The sequence below is a fragment of the Triticum urartu genome, unplaced genomic scaffold (assembly GCF_003073215.2).
Source record: "Triticum urartu cultivar G1812 unplaced genomic scaffold, Tu2.1 TuUngrouped_contig_6595, whole genome shotgun sequence".
Taxonomy (NCBI): domain Eukaryota; kingdom Viridiplantae; phylum Streptophyta; class Magnoliopsida; order Poales; family Poaceae; genus Triticum; species Triticum urartu.
The window spans coordinates 64-10181 of record NW_024117367.1 but is presented as its reverse complement, the minus strand read 5'-3'; the positions used below and the strand labels follow the sequence as shown (position 1 = coordinate 10181).

The 10118-nt window shown below is 45.1% G+C and overlaps 1 long non-coding RNA gene across 1 annotated transcript; it reads right to left on the bottom strand.

Moving 5' to 3' along the window:
* Window positions 1–8157: 8157 nt before the first annotated feature.
* Window positions 8158–9455, bottom strand: LOC125530837. The gene is made up of 3 exons (XR_007293003.1): window positions 9212–9455; window positions 8954–9048; window positions 8158–8708 (listed from the first exon to the last, which is right to left on the bottom strand). It is a non-coding gene; the product is annotated as an uncharacterized LOC125530837 (long non-coding RNA).
* Between the last annotated feature and the right edge of the window lie 663 nt (window positions 9456–10118).

Below are 10118 nucleotides of genomic sequence, written 5' to 3'. Positions count from 1 at the left end.
AGCTGCAGGCTTTGTTGTGAACGAAGCTGACAAATGTGTGTACTATCGCCATGGTGGGGGCGAGGGAGTTATCCTTTGCTTGTATGTTGATGACATACTGATTTTCGGAACCAATCTGAATGTTATTAAGGAGGTCAAGGATTTCCTATCTCGTTGTTTTGAGATGAAGGATTTAGGAGTGGTTGATGTCATTCTGAACACCAAGTTGTTGAGAGACGATGATGGTGGGATTACATTGCTTCAATCTCACTATGTGGAAAAGATCTTGAGTCGCTTTGGTTATAGTGACTGCAAGCCCTGTCCAACACCATATGATGCGAGTGTGTTACTTTGGAAGAATCGAAGAATTGCTAGAGATCAATTGAAATATTCTTAGATTATTGGCTCGCTTATGTACTTAGCAAGTGCTGCAAGACCTGACATCTGTTTTGCTATTAGCAAACTGAGTCGGTTTGTCTCAAAACCAGGAGATGTGCATTGGAAAGCTCTAGAGAGAGTTTTGCGTTATTTGAAAGGCACTGCAAATTATGGAATTCACTACACCGTGCATCCAAAGGTACTTGAAGGGTATAGTGACTCAAACTGGATCTCAGATGCTGATGAGATAAAGGCCACAAGCGGTTATGTATTCACTCATGGAGGTGGCCCTGTTTCTTGGAAGTCTTGCAAGCAGACCATCTTAACGAGGTCAACAATGGAAGCAGAACTCACAACACTAGATACAGCTACGGTTGAAGCAGATTGGCTTCGCCGGCTCTTGAATGACTTGTCGGTTGTTGAGGAACCTGTACAGGGTGTCCTTATGAACTGCGACAATCAAACTATGATCACGAAAGTGAGCAGCTCAAAGGATAGCATGAAGTCATCAAGACACGTTCAGAGAAGGTTAAAGTCTGTCAGGAAAATGAAAAACTCTAGAGTTATTGCGTTGGATTACATCCAAACGTCTAAAAATCTGGTAGATCCTTTTACCAAGGGTCTATCACGTAATGTGATAGATAATGCATCGAGGGAGATGGGTATGAGACCCACAATATGAGTTGTTCACAGTGGTAACCTATTCTTTGTGATCGGAGATCCCGTGAATTAGATGTGAAAGACAAGCTGTTGGTCAACTGAGAGGAGAGTATCCTTACTATTCACAATACCATTCCATGAAGATGCAATACTCTCATAATCTGCATGGCAGGTTGATGTATATCTTAATATGTTCTAAGTGGCTTATTTAAGTAGAGATGTTATCCTGCAGAACATCTTTTGAAGAACACACCAATATGAGTCTGATTGTCAAACGTCGCAATCTATGAGAGTAGGGTTCTCTCTAGTAAACTCATGAAAGGTCACGGAGTATGACGCATAATCCCCACCCGTGGGGAAGACCCACGGTAGCCACGTATCGGTCAAGGCTTTATGTGAAGCTAGATTCGCAGAAAACTTGCACTTCAAGGCCCAGTCCACTGTTCAAGTTACTTACTAGTGTAGCATAGAGTTCTAGGTGGAAGTTCAACTTAACAGTCTCCACTGCAGTACCGGTATATAAAATAGTGTTTTGGAACCAAAGGCAAATTTATGTGTGCCTCTGGTATATGCTGGGGGATTGCTGGAATTTAGTCTATTTTGGGCAGCCCAATAACTATTTCAAAAATTCCTAATAAATCCTAGAGGCCCACTTAGCCCATTTGTGCAAGGCAAGGGATACTACTAAAGTTTAGTCCCACATTGCTAGTTCAATGGGAGTTGGACCTCCTTATAAGGGAGGTTCTTTCTCCACTTGTACGAGCATGAGAACAAGAGGGATATCCACGCGCGCTCCTTCTCCGCCGCCCGCCTCACCACGCCTCGTCACGACGCACCGTGCCGCGCCGCGGGTTGCGGGAATGAGCTTATCTAAATTTTTGCCACGCACTACGGGTATACGAAAGGTCACACGGAAGCTGAAAAGATTTTTGCGAAAGTGGAGTTTGAATGCGAACGGTGCAGCCCTTCGGCTGCTGGCTGTTCGCTTTGTCTCTGTCTCTTCGTTTCGCCTCCCGTCGTTGCCCTCTCGCCTCCTTCTCTTGCGCCTATAAAAGGGAGGTCGCTCCTCCCAGAGAGACACACCAGAACTACTCCTTCCCTCGCCATTGGTTCTATCTCTGAGCTGCTGTTGTCTTCCTCATCCCGGCTTGCGGCGTGCACCGCACGTCGGGACAGTAGGCCTCCGAGACCGCACCTTTTGAGTCCTGTACGGGATAATGGTGATAAGGTTTTTGGGGAGCGCTCTGCGCGACTACTAGCTTATTCATCACGGACTCCGACGACTACTTTCCCGACGACAACTTCTTCCCCGACGTCGACTACCTCAGTAACGACATGGCTGGAGAGGATGTCGACCCCAAGTCTAGTGCTTCTGCTGCTGCTGTCCCGTATGTGTTCTTCTTCTTTCTGTCAGATGTCCTGCCACAGTTTCTCGTACTAGTTCTTGCCCTACACGTGTTAGGTTCTACTCCATATATGCAACATGATCTAGTGTCTGTCCTAGATGTGTTCAGTTCAAGTTCATATATGCAGATGCTATTTACTTTCTCTCCGTCAGATTGCATGACTTGCTTTATCACAACTATATTAGTCATGCTTTATCTAATATTTCTGTTAATAAAATCATTTGGTAAATTGCTCATATTACCAACAGTGAGATGGTAATTTTGGCACGATGGTAACATGAAGTAAAGAGGGCACAATTTTATCTAGGTTCGGGACCTCTCGTAGAGGTAAAGCCCTACGTCCTGCTTATATTGTATTGATTGTGGAAGGAGTACAAAGTACAGAAAGATCTACCTCGATATCGTGTGAATGAGTTCTAACCTCTAGGTTTCATCATGTCTCTACAAACTAGGGATAAGCATATGGGCTATCTATGGTTTAAACATGATAAGTTACAATCTAGGGATAAGCATGCCATGTCGATCATTTGAATATATGCCTTGAAGTGTATGCAAGTCTTCAAAGGATTTCTTCTTGGGTATAACGAGGGCCACAACTTACGTGGCCCATTCCTCAGTTGTTGGTGGGTCCTCAGTCCGGCCCGTAATTGCCAGACTGACATGGTGAGTACCCCCTAATCAAGGACAACGTCAATAGGCCTTGAACTGGGGAGCAACTAATTAACAAGCGCTCTTCCAGGAGCCTCACAACGATCAACGCCACTTGGCGCGCTCTCAGCCGCCAGCCACGTGTCGCGCTCTGGGCGCTCCCTTCAGATTTTGTTTTTTTATTTTTCCGCGCGCGCTTTCGGCTTTTTAAACGGCTTTCCGTGTTTTTTTGACGTTTCAGGTTTTCACTAGTCTTCCTTCGCTTTTGGAACCAAAAAATTACGTGTAAAAGCGTGTTCTTTGTTCCGCGAGAGTCACGATTTTTTTTCCACGAGAGGCACTGTTTTGCTTTCACGAGAGGCACGGCCGTACCTCTCGAAAACGAAAAAAACGCATTTTCAGTTTTTTTCTCCTTCCGCGAGAGGCTTTTTGACGTTTCAGGTTTTCACTAGTCTTCCTTCGCTTTTGGAACCAAAAAATTACGTGTAAAAGCGTGTTCTTTGTTCCGCGAGAGTCACGATTTTTTTTCCACGAGAGGCACTGTTTTGCTTTCACGAGAGGCACGGCCGTACCTCTCGAAAACGAAAAAAACGCATTTTCAGTTTTTTTCTCCTTCCGCGAGAGGCCCGGTTTTGCTTCCGCAAGAGGCATGGTTATACTTTCGCGAGAGTCACGGCCGTGCCTCTCGGAAAAGAAAAAAATACATTTTATGTTTTTTTCTTCTGTGAGAGGCACGGTTTTGCTCCGCGAGAAGCACGGCCGTGCCTCTCAGAATAAAAAAAAACATATTTCTGTTTTTTTCTCTTCCGTGAGAGGCACGGTTTTGCTTCCACGAGAGGCATGATTGTGCTTTCGCGAGAGGCACGACCATGCCTCCTCGGGAAAAGAAAAAACATGTTTTCTCTTCTTCTTTTTGCTTCTGCGAGAGGCACGGTTTTGATTCCGCGAGAGGCACAGTTATGATTTCACGAGAGGCATGTGCGTGCCTTTTTCGAAAAGGGAAAAAACCCATGCTCCTGGTTCGGTTTTTTTGTCCAATTTTTTTCAACTGGTTTTTTCATGAAAAAAAGTTCGTCAAAATCTATCAACATGGGATTTATTTTTCAAAAATCTTGACGCGAGGAATCCAACGGTGAAAATGATTCGAGATTTAGATGCGTATTTTAGGAGATAAAACGTTTTGAATAAACGGATCTACGAAAAATGAAAAACTCTCAGGCTGCGATAAGTGACGCACATGCAGCACGCCACTTGTCACAACCTGAAAAGGTGAGTGTGATTTTATAATGAATACTCCTCAATTAGTGATTTCGCCTGAACTGGTCTTGAAGCCGAGAACATTGACTCCATCTTCACAATAGCTTCATTTTATGATCTTTGGATTCGTAGGTAAGTTCCATCTTCCATGTTGGCTTTTAGATCTGAGGACTTATTAATCTGAAGTCCTTTTTATATTTCACCATGGGCTCTCCGAACACGATCATGCGGAAATATGTGCAATGATTTACTTAGGGCGATAAGGGGCATCTTTTAACAAGGCCCTCCTCTATATATAATTCCTTTTTGCTGGGTTCGGAGACTTCCTCAGTGTAACCGTAAAGGCTTGCCTCGTAGGTGTAGTGGCCTGAGTGGGTCAATCCCTGACAGCTTTCCACACGAAAATTGAACCGCCACCACTTATCGTGGAACCAAGTCGTCTCATCAACAATTATTATTGAGTACTAGAAAAAGAGCCCGTGCATTACAACGGGTATACATATTCCATGCTCGTGCTTTTCTACGGAGTGAATACAAATTTTCATGAACCATAACCGGCCGATTTGCTCTTCTAGCTAGCAATTCAGCAACCAGTCTCATCTTCCATCACCGATGCATCCCTCCCCCACTCACCGGTTTCCTCCATTTACTTTGGTCAGCTCCATGCCATCTCTCCTCAACCCCCCCCCCCCCCCCCCCCCCCCCCTCCCACTGACCACTTACACTTTTAACCGCAACCGAACGATCAATCTTATTGTGGTCTTTCTTCGTGTGCCTGTGCTTGAGGGGCACGTGATCAGCGCCAAACTCTTGCTACCCACTGATCTACATGCCATTCTTCTCTTTCCTCCTCACAGGGCTGACCGCTACCACCATAGTACGCAACAAGCGGCTACACGGCTAGCCTTCCGATTCACCACTGCGAGCAATATCGGCACACAACTACGCAACAGGCGGCTACACGGCCGGTTTTCCATTCACCACGGCGAGCAACATCAACACACAAATTGCAAACTATCACAGTGGGGCCTCCCTCTCAATTTCTCTACCACAAATTACAAGCAGTGGGAAATAAATCATCCCAGACAAAAAAAAACAAAATTGTGACAGACCCTTGTAGAAACTAACAAAATAAAAAGAGTTGTATACACATATCAGCATAGATGTCATTGTTCTACATATATACACTAAATTTGCACTTGGAGAAAAAGCAGTAGAAAGTAAATAAAAATATGATGAAATTGCACCTGATTCTTAAGTATACGTAACTCTGCATATGAGGCATGATCCCTCTACCTCTGCAAGCATAGCAAGGAGAGTAATCAAGTGCTAATTAAAGCATCATACTGTAGCTTGAGCACAATAGTAATTAAATCCAGTCTAAGCTAGCTTTGTTGGCATATGTGCACTTGCAGAACTATGTAATCCATATAAAAAATACAACATGCAATGGGAGGGACTTGCATTGTTATCAGATGCATTGGCACTGTGCATATACATACATTGCTATATGTATGACGAAATTTAAAAATTGTGAAGAGAAACAAATAGAATACATGTGTAATATATGTAGAAATATTACTGTTTGGGAGCTGCCTCGAGTGTTAGCCAGTGTGCAGCCGTTCCCGAACAGGTTGCACTCGTCGCTGCGCTTTGGCTCCGCAGCAGTGCATGCTCAGGCTGCCAGGCAACTGCTGGAATGCTGGTTTTAGCATCATGGCCCGATGCAGCCGCTCACTGCGTTGCTGGCTGCCGCTGGTGTGCCGGTGCCGAGCCTCAGTGTCATTGCCTTCTGATGCGCATCGCGGGCTCTCACCCGCATGCCTCCGTCTCCCGTGCGCTGTCGCGAGCATCACACGTCTGCCTGAAGCAGTCGCTGCACCGCTCCTGACCGTCACCACCATGCACCAACGGCAACCGCGTTTCCGTACAGCCCACGTGCCTTGGCCTACCTAGCCGCGAGCATCGCGTTCTTGGCACCACTGCGAATTTGCGATGGGCCAAGGCCGCGTCGCATGCACCATCGTGCCGCCGTGCCACCACGAGCTGTTCTGCCGCCCAAGTGCCCAGGCCACGCCGGCCAGCAAGAAACACGGCGAAAGTCGCTCCACCGAGTGCCGCGAGCCACCATCGCTCACATGCGCGAGCGGCGACGCGGCTGGCCGGCCGTTGCCGTGTCATCACTGACACCACAACGTTTGCTTTTATCAGTCGAACAGGTCCATCTTTATCAGAGCAGCCATGCGCTATCGTTGTCGCTCCCTGTAGATGAGGGAGACACCATAGCACCAAGACCCAGTCGGGGCTAGTCCTTGTTGTCGATGTCCTCGTAGTCCCCACCGCTGCTCGAGGAGCTTGCGCTGGCTGCTGCCTTCTCACCACGATGCTCCTCGCGACTTGGCCAGGAAAGACCAGCTACCCTACGTGCACACACGGGCCAGCGAGCTTCGTGACGTCTACGACATCGTCTCTAATCCGTCGCAGGGGCTGCCTGTTCGCATCCGCCACTGCCAAACTCCTCGTGATCTGCGAAACCCTAAAGAAATCCTGGTGTACTTTTTTGTCCAATCCATGATCGCCCCCTTCTCTTTCCCGAGCCGATCTATGGGAGCAGTTAGAAAGGCGTGGAGAGATGCAGAGTTAGAATCCAACTGAGGTATGCGTCCAGTGTCCTGAGGTGTCACGGAAGGAAAAACTGAAGTTGATCTAACTACAACGCATAACGGACCGACGGACGAAGACGGATAAAAATTAGGGAGTAAGCAATTAATACCACCTCGCATATATGTTTTACTAGTATAAATGCCCGTGCGTTGCACCGGGCAAAAAGAAGGTGATACAACGTAATATCATTAAGCACCATTTATTATATCCAATAACAAAAGTGTATGTGTGTTGCACCGCGGGACGTTTGTGCTTCGCTGCAGAGAAAACACCACATTTTTTTTCAAAAAACCTGCTCTGGGTAGTTGCAAAGAATTTTGTACATAGTTGCAAAGAATTCAGTACATAGCAAGATAGGTACACACCTGCTGGAAAGTATCTAAAACTGAAAGAAGAAAAGCAGCGAGGATGTACGCAACATGTTCCCTAAGCAGGGTCTCCACCTTACCACCAGCAAAGAAGAATCCCTGGTCCTCACAGTCTTTCATGTGTCGTCCGACTCTTTCTTCCCCAAGGTCACACCTGCATCCATTTTCTATCAATTTACAGAAAATGGAACATCCTTTTTATCTAGTACCAATTTACAGAGAATGGAAGTATGCTACTTTCGAACACTGCGTGCAAGAACTCTTCCACAACATAGCCATGATCAGTACACCAATCTAATACTGAAACTTATTCATACATGTGCCAATCTGTGCAACTCAAACAACAATCATGTACATGTATTAGTTCTGATTTCACTTGCTAGGATCAGGGGTAACTAACCAGCAAGAGTTATTACAGTAGCTTGAAATGAAGCATTGCTAGCCCCTACAATCAAATTTGTCGACATCCATAGAGCATATATAGTCGATAAATACTCTGATTTTCTCCAGGGATTATTTTTTTTATCTAATAAATTGTTGATTCATCATGGTCCAGCATAAAAAAGAAGTGGAAGTTATAATCTGTTATCTAATAAAGTGGTTCAGGGTGTCAAACACAATATGAATTTTGAAACAGTTTCATTGCGCAGGAGCAGATGGCCTGCAGTTATGTTTGTGAAATTTACTGGCCAGAAAAAAAATGTGAAATACCAAATTCTGAAATACCAAATTCTAAACAGCTCGGCATCAGGAGAGGCAGCACCTCATCATATATTGGGTCTTTAACAAAATCAAAGACACAATAAGAGTATTCCTGAGCTCCTACAGTCATACATACTTGAGCTAGCTGATAGTGACATATTACTACATCTATGTGAACCTTTATTATCCTATTCTGCTTTTCTTGATCCTCTGCTTTGCTATAAAGCTCAGATTTGGTAACTTAACCCTGAACTTCTAAAACATTCTTTCATTTTCCAAAAAAGAAGTAAATTTCTTTGGCATGATCAAGCCAAATCAACCTCATCCGTCTTGGCCCCTAGCTCAAATGATACAAAGCTGAGGCAACATTTTTCCACTTTGTAATGAGATTACGGTCTGCATAATCCTGGTCCAGGCAAAATTCATACAGCTCCTTAGATATATCCTTCCTTCTTCTATAGAAAAGATCATAAATGTAACGGCTTCTTGGATGAGAAATGCGGAAAATTGGCCAGAGTGCTTCACACTTTCCCTGTATGACCATGGGTAACATCTGAATTCCTCAAATTAGTGTATATTCTGCAGACTTGATTCCCCCCTAAAAACATACATCCACGCCTCTAGACTTCTTTCTTCTCTGAAAAATCTGAAAACATGCCAAGATCTGATTATAGAATAAAATTTAATGATCCATTAAACTTGAAATCCGTACGAATATACATGAAAAAAACTGAAATCTCCATTGTTGATTTCTAACAGCACGAAATTTGAGTCACACCTCAAATCTTTAGGCAGAGGTAGTCTGTTGTACGCACAATCATAAATTAGCTAGAACCCTGTCATGCAAACTACCAACCGAAAATTGACTTTGTTTATCAATTGGAGGCTTACTGGATTCAATATCCATCTAATATCCACAAAAGATGAGGTTGCTGGGGAGTTCTCCGTGAATCAGAGCCTGCTCCAAAGCCTGTTGTGCAGTGATCCTACGATCGGACAGAAAAGTACATTCTGTAATATGTATTATTAGAGAAGTGATAGACTATTCAGTTTTCTCAAATGCAATGAATTTTTCAACCATTACCAACGCGCAGACCTTTGATGATTCAACTCACATTAACCATGTAAAAATTCAGAGCAGTGGGGTACCTTTTTGTCGACCATCAGAGAAACTTCCAGTTATGCCTCACCGGCCACAGTGTCCACATCCAGAACCCAATGGGAGCACACTCTCTCAGTTCATACTTGGAACACGCTGTGCTTGTGTTGACAGACATCGTAAAAAGAAGCACCAGACAGTGCACTCACAAACCTAGAAACTGACATCAATGACTCGGCAGAACATGTGGCGAAGCCCACGCTCACCGCTTCCCAATGTGTTCGAGGTGGCCCTCCTCCACCACACAGGGCGGTTGTGTGGGTGGGATTGGGGGCGGTACGCTCCGGCCACAGCGGCTGGAGGGGCAAGGTTGCCGTCACCACCGTGGTGGGAGTGACGCCTCAATCAGTCACCAACAGCAAAATCAATGTGAAATTGTCCTGAAAAAAGAAAACAAAAGCAAATGAATCCAGTGCCCTGGCTACATTTCGAGAAATAGCTATCCAAATTTAAATGTAGTAGTCATACAGAAGAGCAACCGAACTCATATTTGCTCCATACTGACTTTTACTTTGTCTATGTATTGCACGCCGTCGGCCAATTCCCTTGATGCAGCTGCACCTAAGCATCCGAACAAACACAAATCCCGCCAAAAAAACTGAGAATTTATTGATTGAGTGTATGAAATTGCACAAAACGCAAATTGAATCCTAAAAAAATAGGATAATCATTGAGACAATACATAAGCATGTACTGTATGTGCACCATAGATTCAGGATGAATAACAAGAAGAGATTAGCATGATGGTTGAGGGAGCTATGGGCTTGCTGCTCCATGCCACGCTCACCCCCGATGAGGAGTTGTGGGAATGCCATCCTCCAACCCCAGCCGCCGGGTGATCTGGAAGTCTCGCACCACACCAGAGGGGCCGCGGCTGTCCGCCAGCAGCACAGCGAG